Source organism: Rhinatrema bivittatum, chromosome 1 (assembly GCF_901001135.1).
Source record: "Rhinatrema bivittatum chromosome 1, aRhiBiv1.1, whole genome shotgun sequence".
NCBI classification, from domain to species: Eukaryota; Metazoa; Chordata; class Amphibia; order Gymnophiona; family Rhinatrematidae; genus Rhinatrema; species Rhinatrema bivittatum.
The window spans coordinates 839,261,158-839,271,182 of NC_042615.1; the positions used below are offsets into that span (position 1 = coordinate 839,261,158).

The window sequence follows — 10,025 nt, forward strand, 5'->3', positions numbered from 1 at the left end:
TTAACAGAAGGCATGGGGGTAACCTGCACATAGCAGCGGTTACTACCCGTAACAGAAACATGGGGGGTAAGCTGCATGGAGCGGCAGTTACCACCCTTAATAGAAACATGAGGATATCCTGCACGGAGCAGCAGTTACTACCCTTAACAGAAACATGGGGGTAACCTGCATGGAGCGGCAGCTGCTAACCTTAACATAAACATATGGCTAACCTGCATGGAGCGGAAGTTACTAACCTTAACAGAAACATGGGGGTAACCTGCATGGAGCAGCAGTTACTACCCTTAACAGAGACATGGGGGTAACCTGCATGGAGCGGCAGTTACTACCCTTAACAGAAACAAGGGGATAACCTGCACAGAGCAGCAGTTACTACCCTTAACAGAAAGCATGGGTTAACCTGCACAGAGTGGCAGTTACTACCCTTAACAGAAACATGGGGGAAGTTGCTCAGAGTGGCAGTTACTACCCTAAACAGAAACATGGGGGACGTTGCACAGAGCAGCAGTTACTGCCCTTAACAGAAACATGGGGTTAACCTGCACAGAGTGGCAGTTACTTCCCTTAACAGAAACATGGGGGTAACCTGCACAGAGTGGCAGTTACTACCCTTAACAGAAACATGGGGGTAACCTGCACAGAGTGGCAGTTACTTCCCTTAACAGAAACATGGGGGTAACCTGCACAGAGTGGCAGTTACTACCCTTAACAGAAACATGGGGGAAGTTGCTCAGAGTGGCAGTTACTACCCTTAACAGAAACATGGGGGACGTTGCACAGAGCAGCAGTTACTGCCCTTAACAGAAACATGGGGTTAACCTGCACAGAGTGGCAGTTACTTCCCTTAACAGAAACATGGGGGTAACCTGCACAGAGTGGCAGTTACTACCCTTAACAGAAACATGGGGGTAACCTGCACAGAGTGGCAGTTACTTCCCTTAACAGAAACATGGGGGTAACCTGCACAGAGTGGCAGTTACTACCCTTAACAGAAACATGGGGGTAAGTTGCACAGAGCGGCAGTTAGTACCCTTAACAGAAACTTAGGGGTAACTTGCACAGAGCAGCAGTTACTACCCTTAACAGAAGGCATGGGGGTAACCTGCACAGAGTGACAGTTACTACCCTTAACAGAAGGCATGGGGGTAACCTGCACAGAGTGACAGTTACTACCCTTAACAGAAACATGGGGGTAACCTGCACAGAGTGGCAGTTACTACCCTTAACAGAAACATGGGGGTAACCTGCACAGAGCAGCAGCTACTACCCTTAACAGAAGGCATGGGGGTAACCTGCACAGAGTGGCAGTTACTACCCTTAACAGAAGGCATGGGGGTAACCTGCATGGAGAGGCAGTTACTACCCTTAACAGAAACATGGGGATAACCTGCACAGAGCAGCAGTTACTACCCTTAACAGAAACATGGGGGTAAGTTGCACAGAGCGGCAGTTATTACCCTTAACAGAAGGCATGGGGGTAACCTGCACAGAGTGGCAGTTACTACCCTTAACAGAAGGCAAGGGGGTAACCTGCATGGAGCGGCAGTTACTACTCTTAACAGAAACATGGGGTAACCTGCACAGAGCAGCAGTTACTACCTTAAGAAACTTGCTGGGCAGACTGGATGGACCATTTGGTCATTTTCTGCCTTTATTACCATGTTACTATGAATAATGCCCCTTCTCTCATTAAAATTCCGAGGATCCCCTCAGTCCTTCCTGTGATTTGAGGACCGCTTTTGTAAATTCTTCCACCCTGCCAGCACCTTCCTGAAGTACCACCCCATCCCAACAAAGGTGACTCAATCCCACTTCTTGAATAAGAGGAATTCCCTGTGCATTGTTTGAAAGACTCACCTTCAGTGTGAGAGACACACACCTGCTATCTGAGTGCAAGATCTGTCTCTCACGATCTGAGACATTCAACCTTCTTCTTAAGCAAAAGACTCATGAGTGAGAGACTCACCCTTCTTTCTATAAGAGACTCACTGCCTTTCTGAGTAAGAGACCTATCCATGTGGAATATGAAATCTATCCCTTCTCTCTGAGAGAGACTCACTATGAGCTCTATAAGAGACTCACTCCAACTCTGAGTAAGAGAAATATCCACATGGAATGAGTAAAAGAACCAACTCTTCACTCTGAGAAAGACCCACCCTACTTCTTAAGTAAAAGCCATATCCCTCCCTCAAGGAGCAAGAGACTGTCCATGCTCTCTGACTCAGAGATTCACCTTGCTCTCTTTAAAGGACTATCTCCATTCTGAGTAAGAGATTTATGGAGATGGAATGAGTAAGACTCACCCTGCTTATTAAGTAAAACATATATCTTTCAGTGAAGGAGCAAGAGACTCTCCCTGCTCTCTATAAGATATTCACTTACACTCTGAGTAAGAGACCTATCATCCCTTCTCTCTGAGAGAAACTAATCCTGCTTATTAAGTAAAACATGTACCCTTCAGTGAAGGAGCAAGAGACTCTCCCTGCTCTCTATAAGATACTCCTTACACTCTGAGTAAGAGACCTCTCATCCCTTCTCGCTGAGAGAGACTAATCCTGCTTATTAAGTAAAACATGTATATTTCAGTGAAGGAGCAAGAGACTCTCCCTGCTCTCTATAAGATACTCACTTACACTCTGAACAAGAGACCTATCATCCCTTCTCTCTGAGAGAGACTAATCCTGCTTATTAAGTAAAACATGTATCCTTCAGTGAAGGAGCAAGAGACTATCCCTGGTCTCTATAAGAGACTCACTCCCACTTTGAGTAAGAGATTTATCATCCCTTCTCTCTGAGAGAAACTAATCCTGCTTATTAAGTAAAACAGATACCTTTCAGTGAAGGAGCAAGAAACTCTCCCTGCTCTCTATAAGATACTCCTTACACTCTGAGTAAGAGACCTATCATCCCTTCTCTCTGAGAGAAACTAATCCTGCTTATTAAGTAAAACATGTATCCTTCAATGAAGGAGCAAGAGACTCTCCCTGCTCTCTATAAGATACTCACTTACACTCTGAGTAAGCGACCTATCATCCCTTCTCTCTGAGAGAGACTAATCCTGCTTATTAAGTAAAACATGTATCTTTCAGTGAAGGAGCAAGAGACTCTCCCTGCTCTCTATAAGATACTCCTTACACTCTGAGTAAGAGACCTATCATCCCTTCTCTCTGAGAGAGACTAATCCTGCTTATTAAGTAAAACATGTATCCTTCAGTGAAGGAGCACGAGACTCTCCCTGCTCTCTATAAGATACTCACTTACACTGAGTAAGAGACTTATCATCCCTTCTCTCTGAGAGAGACTCACGCCATTCCCCTCACTCACTGAGAGAGAGACTCCCCTTGCTTGCTCAAATACATTTCAGATACATTTCAAATACATTCTGTTCTTACCTCCCGTACCCTGAGCAGATGCCCGTGGGTGCATCCAGAGAGTGAGGAGGGCTAGGAGGAGGAAGATGCTACCTGCTGCCTTCATGGTGCTGCTGGGCTCTGTGTTTGAGTCTCATGCTCTGTCCTGTTCAGAATTTATACACAGAAGGGGCTGGAGCAACAGAAGGAGGGTTGGTTTAGTATGAAATTACAACACAGCATGTCCCCACCTTACTCAATGTCACAACCTGATATTTACACAATACATACGGGCAGTGATTTATGGAATGGCTAATGATCCATTCAACTCACCTCACTTTATTCATAGAAACATAGAAATGATGGCAGAAGAAGACCAAACAGTCCATCCAGTCTGCCCAGCAAGCTTTCAAACTTTTTTTTCTCTCATATTTATCTGTTACTCTTGGCTCTTAGTAACCTTTTGGTTCTATTTCCCTTCCATCCCCACCATTAATGTAGAGAGCAGTGTTGGAATTGCATCTAAGTGAAATAGCTTAATTAGTTAGGGGTATTAACCACCACAATAAGCAAGCTATACCCATGCTTATTTGTTTATCCAGACTATGTAATTCAGTCCTTGTTGGTTGTTGCCTGAATATAGATCCACGTTTCTTCATTCTGCCCTGCCTTGAAGCAGAGAGCTATGCTGGATATACGTGAAGTGTCAGACTTTAGAGATGTGAATCGTGTCCTCGATCGTCTTAACGATCGATTTCGGCTGGGAGGGGGAGGGAATCGTATCGTCGCCGTTTGGGTGATTAGAGTATCGTGAAAATCGTTAAAATCGTGAACCGGCACACTAAAACCCCCTAAAACCCACCCCCGACCCTTTAAATTAAATCCCCCACCCTCCCAAACCCCCCCAAATGTCTTAAATTACCTGGGGGTCCAGCGGCGGTCCGTAGCTAAATCAGGGGAAGGGGGAGGGCAGGAAAACCGGCACACTAAAACACCCTAAAACCCACCCCCGACCCTTTAAATTAAATCCCCCACCCTCCCGAACCCCCCCCCCCAAATGCCTTAAATTACCTGGGGGTCCAGCGGCGGTCCGGAACGGTCTCCTGCAAATGAATCGTGTTGTCTTCAGCCGGCGCCATTCTGCGCCGCCATTTTGCAAAATGGCGGCGCAAAATGGCGGCGGCCATAGACCAACACGATTCGACTGCAGGAGGTCGTTCCGGACCCCTGCTGGACTTTTGGCAAGTCTTGTGGGGGTCAGGAGGCCCCCCCAAGCTGGCCAAGAGTCCCTGGGGGTCCAGCGGGGGTCCGGGAGCGATTTCCTGCCGCAAATCGTTTTCCGTATGGAAAATGGCGCCGGCAGGAGATCGACTGCAGGAGGTCATTCAGCCGGGATCCGGAACCCCCGCTGAATGACCTCCTGCAGTCGATCTCCTGCCGGCGCCATGTTCCGTATGGAAAATGATTCGCGGCAGGAGATCGCTCCTGGACCCCCGCTGGACCCCCAGAGACTTTTGGCCAGCTTGGGGGGGCCTCCTGACCCCCACAAGACTTGCCAAAAGTCCAGCGGGGGTCCGGAACGACCTCCTGCAGTCGAATCGTGTTGGTCTATGGCCGCCGCCATTTTGCGCCGCCATTTTGCAAAATGGTGGCGCAGAATGGCGCCGGCTGAAGACAACACGATTCAATTGCAGGAGGCCGTTACGGACCGCCGCTGGACCCCCAGGTAATTTAAGGCATTTGGGGGGGGGTTCGGGAGGGTGGGGGATTTAATTTAAAGGGTCGGGGGTGGGTTTTAGGGGGTTTTAGTGTGCCGGTTTTCCTGCCCTCCCCCTTCCCCCGATTTACGATTTTTTGACGATAAATCGGGGGAATTGGTATTGTATCGTGGCCCTAACGATTTTTGACGATTTAAAATATATCGGACGATATTTTAAATCGTCAAAAAACGATTCACATCCCTATCAGACTTTCTCCCCTGCCGTTGAAGCAGAGAGCTATGCTGGATATGCGTGAAGTGTCAGACTTTCTCCCCTGCCGTTGAAGCAGAGAGCTATGCTGGATATGCGTGAAGTGTCAGACTTTCTCCCCTGCCGTTGAAGCAGAGAGCTATGCTGGATATGCATTGAAAGTGAAGTATCAGGCTTATTTGGTTTGGGGTCATAACCGCCTTAACAAGCAAGCTACTGCCCACTTTTTTGTGAATGCAAATCCTTTTTTCCATATTTCCTCTTGCCGTTGAAGCATAGAGCAATGTTGGAGTCACATTAACCGTGTGTATGTTTATTGAATAAGGGTATTATCTCCAGGTAGTAGCCGTCATTTCCGCGAGCCACCCACTCTTCATTCATGAACTCTAGACTTTATGGATCCACAGTGTTTATCCCACGCCTCTTTGAAATCCTTCACAGTTTTGGACTTCACCACTTCCTCCGGAAGGGCGCTCCAGGCATCCACCACCCTCTCCGTGAAGAAATACTTCCTGACATTGGTTCTGAGTCTTCCTCCCTGGAGTTTTAAATCGTGACCCCTTTATTTAAATATTTCTCTATTAGTATTTTTTAATTTAATTTTCATTGGTATTTAAATCATTTACATGAAATGAATTTACCCCAAGAATCTTGAGTATATAGAAAAATTAAATGTGTGAAATAAGATCTAATTAACCTATCACTTAGCGAAGGAGTAATGCCAGACTCACTTAAAGGCGCAATCATAAAACCAATACTGAAAAAGAAAAACAGTGACCCGAATATCCTAAGTAACTATAGACCTGTTTCAAACTTATCTATGCTTGCTAAACTAATAGAAAAAGCGGTAGAAAAACAACTAGCGGAACATCTTGACAGCAATAACATACTCTACCCCTCGCAACATGGCTTCAGAAAACACTATAGTACCGAAACATTACTAATCTCTCTAACAGATAATGCACTACGCGGATTCGACAGCGGGAAACACTACATCATGATATTATTAGATCTATCAGCAGCATTTGACACAGTAAACCATGACATACTACCAAAAAGGTTAGAAGAAATAAGATTACCAAACAAAACAATTGAATGGTTCAAATCCTACCTTAAGAATAGATCTTTTCAGGTACAGATAAAAAACACAATATCAGACAAAATTGAACTAAAGACAGGGGTCCCCTAGGGTTCACAACTTTCTGCGACTCTATTTAACATTTACATGCTCCCCCTCTGCCACCTGCTGGCGGGACTAGGTATCATACATTACATATACGCTGACCACATTCAGCTAATTCTACTGGTAGAAGAAACAATTGAGAAGACATTAAACTTTGCAATGCTATACCTAGATATAATAAAACAACTGCTAAACCAAATGGAACTAGTAATTAATATTGAAAAAACAGAATTTATACACCTTGAACGAAAAAACATTGAAATAATTCAGAATCCCATCAAACTTAAAAATGACAAGACAGTGGAATTAAAGGAGAAAGCTTGTAATCTAGGAGTAATAATCGACACGGACTCAGCCTTAAGCAACACATATCACTAAAAGTTAGAGAAAGCTACACCAAATTAATGGTCCTTAGGAGACTAAAACCCTTATTAACTCAAGCACACTTTCGAACAGTTTTACAAGCACTAATATTCGCTAGCACGGACTATTGTAACACACTTTTCCTAGGATTACCTTATACAACGCTCAGACCATTGCAAATCCTACAGAACTCAGCTGCCAGAATACTTACTGGAAAAAGCAGAAGGGATCATATCACTCAAACACTCGTTGAATTACAATGGCTGCCAATAAAACAAACAGTGCAATTTAAAACGCTATGCACAATTCATGAACTAATTAATGACGAAAATGCTGATTGGTTAAACACTGCACAACGACTACATGTCCCCCAGAGAAAGATCAGCCAATAAAGCTCTACTAACCATACCCTCGGTCAAAACAACAAAACTGACCCAAGTTAGAGAGAGAGCACTATCCTTAGCGGGTCCAATATTATGGAACACAATGCCACTCGAAATAACATTGATGAAAGATTTAAAACTCTTCAAAAAAAGTTTGAAAACTTGGCTCTTCAAAAAGCTTTTCACAGTGAGGTCAATGAGTAAGAACACCTACTCACAGTTGAAAGTCACCTAAAAGCGTAACTGCTTGCTTTACTATTTTTATCATAATTATTAATTTAAGAGCCACAGTATAAAACGTATATGATTATCCAATGAATCATATAAATGGAAGTTCCAATCCACTTTCCATATAGAACAGATTTTTGAAACATGTAACCGAAAAACTGATTGACACCCCCCTAGATAAATGTATGAACCAATCTGATATACGTGCCTAATTGTAAACTGTTGTGATGGTGCATTACTAAACGACGGTATAGAAAAGTTTTTAAATAAATAAATAGAGTGGATCAGAAAATGCAAACTTATTCAACATTTACAGGGCAATTAAAAGATAAAGGTAGCTACCACCTTCAGTTTAGAGTGAAGAAACTGCTTCCTTTGTAATAACATTGAAGGAGATTTATCAGGAAAAACCTGCTTTTTCTGTCCACAAAAAAGAAACCCCTTATTTATGAAATATTTCTGGAGGGCAAAATTCTTATCTTGCTCTGCACAAAGGGAAACCAATAACGTAGGCCGAAAGGGCAAATCATCCAAAGATGACTCTTAAAAACAGATGAATCAGGACTTTCTGGTAACAGAGCTTCAAGGGCACCTTCCACCTCCTTCAGAGCTCTCTTAAATTTGCATGCATAATAAATATTACACAAAGCTAGGTCCTTTCTCTCAGGAATATTCTAAACCTCATGCAAAAATTTTAAACAATTTATGAGCAGACAGTCTTGTGAAGGGAAATTTTAAAGAGCATTAAGCTCCTCGTTCTCAAATTATTTTCCAGTGTTTCAGATGTCTAAGAAATACTGAGCTGTCTTTAATATTTACCAGTCTGGTAGCTTGCAAAAGAGTTATCTGAGATCCTATAGTATTTGCAGTGCCTCCAACCTCAGTCAATCATTGCTCGTTCTTCCAAAGTTAAAAAAAAATAACCTCTAGTAAATGTACATAACTCAGAAATAGATGAGGACAGAGATTTTCCACTCGCCATACATCAATCAAGGAATTATTCCCCGGCTCCTCAGGGTCCCCATTAGGTTGAACAGGATGAATAATGGCCGATATAATCAGAACCTTAACTGAGTTGAAAAAACGGACATTGACTTAGAGGTAAGGAACAGCAACTGAGTCAAATGATCGCTGTTCACTCCTTATCACAAGACAAACATTTTCTATCTGCACTATTAGCTGCTGCTCACCTTCTGCACAACCACCACATGGGATTTCCTCCTCTGTTCCAGGGCACACTGACTCTAACACATCCTAGACAGAGGTAACATCTGGGGATTTCTGGAGCCACACAAGCCTCTCCACTCGCATCATCTGAGCACCATCAAAGAGAGAGGTTGGTTGCAGAGGAGGTAGACTTGCACCCACCCTTAGGGAAGACCCAGGTCACACTGAGGCTTCCAAACTTGGATCACTATAGACTTCTTCTGTAAGACGCTGGGCATGCTGATCCATAGGCCTCGCACCAGTAGAGATGGGCCAGGAGACGAAGTCAGAGGTTCCTTCCTCCCCATTGAAACCAGTTCAAATATAGAGAATAGAGGAAAAAACAGAAGTAACTTTCAAGAGTTCAGTAGAGTGGCAGACAGTGGCAGCCATCTTGATTCTCCCCCTGTATCAGTATTTAATACAAACAGGGCACACATGTGTTTACTGGGTGAGGAATTGGTTAATTACCAGAACACAGTTCTTTCTGCTGAAGGTTAAGCGACCAGTGGGGTCCTTCACGGCTCAGTGCTAGGACCACTTCTTATCAATATCTTTAGTGGAGATTCTCTAGAGAGGCTCCAGGGAAAGATGTAATTATTTGTAGATGACACAAAAGATGTAACGGTGTAGAAATACTGGGAGGGGTGGAAAAGATGAAATGGGACTTGTGGTTTGGAAGCTGTGCTTCAGTGCAGAAAGTGTAAAATCATGCACCTGAGGACATAAATCTATTAGCAGCATGAGTTAGGAGAACTAGGAGTAATCATCTCAGAAGACCTAAACGTAGCAAATCAATGTAAGAAAGGAATTGGGAAAGCTAACTGTGTGCTTGGTTGCATAAGCAGAGATCCTAAGCTGGAAAAATAAGATTTTATTGCCCTTGTGTAGGCCTGAAGTGAGATCCTTCCTGGAGGGCAGTGTTCTGGTCTGGAGGTCAAACTTTCCTAAGAGCTAATTGAGAGGCTAGGAGCGGTTCAGAGAAAGGCTTCTAAAATGACAGAAGACCTGTAGCACAAACTCTGCAAAGAAAGGCTTAAAACACTGAAAATGTACTCGCCAGAGGGAAGAAGTGATGAGAAGATATGACAGAAACACTGAAATAGAGGGCTTCAATAAAGTGTAAGGAAGCATTTTCCTTAAAATAGGTCATGATATGAGGTTGGAAGTTTTGAAGTTAACAAGAAATTGAAGGAAATATGTCTTACTGAGAGGGTGGCAGCAGCTGGAATTGTATCCTGTCACCAAGCAGGGCACTTAGAGAAGATAAGGCCATCGCGGAAAGATTAAATGATTTCTTTGCTTCGGTGTTTACTGAAGAGGATGTTGGGGAGGTACCCGT

General features: G+C 43.8%; 1 long non-coding RNA gene across 1 annotated transcript in view; it reads right to left on the reverse strand.

The window, feature by feature from the left end:
* The window catches only part of LOC115079778, a 36,628-nt gene extending 33,143 nt beyond the window's left edge, over positions 1 to 3,485 (reverse strand). Inside the window, exon 1 of the long non-coding RNA XR_003853376.1 lies at positions 3,393 to 3,485. This is a non-coding gene — a long non-coding RNA (uncharacterized LOC115079778). The remainder of the gene's footprint in view (positions 1 to 3,392) is intronic.
* Between the last annotated feature and the right edge of the window lie 6,540 nt (positions 3,486 to 10,025).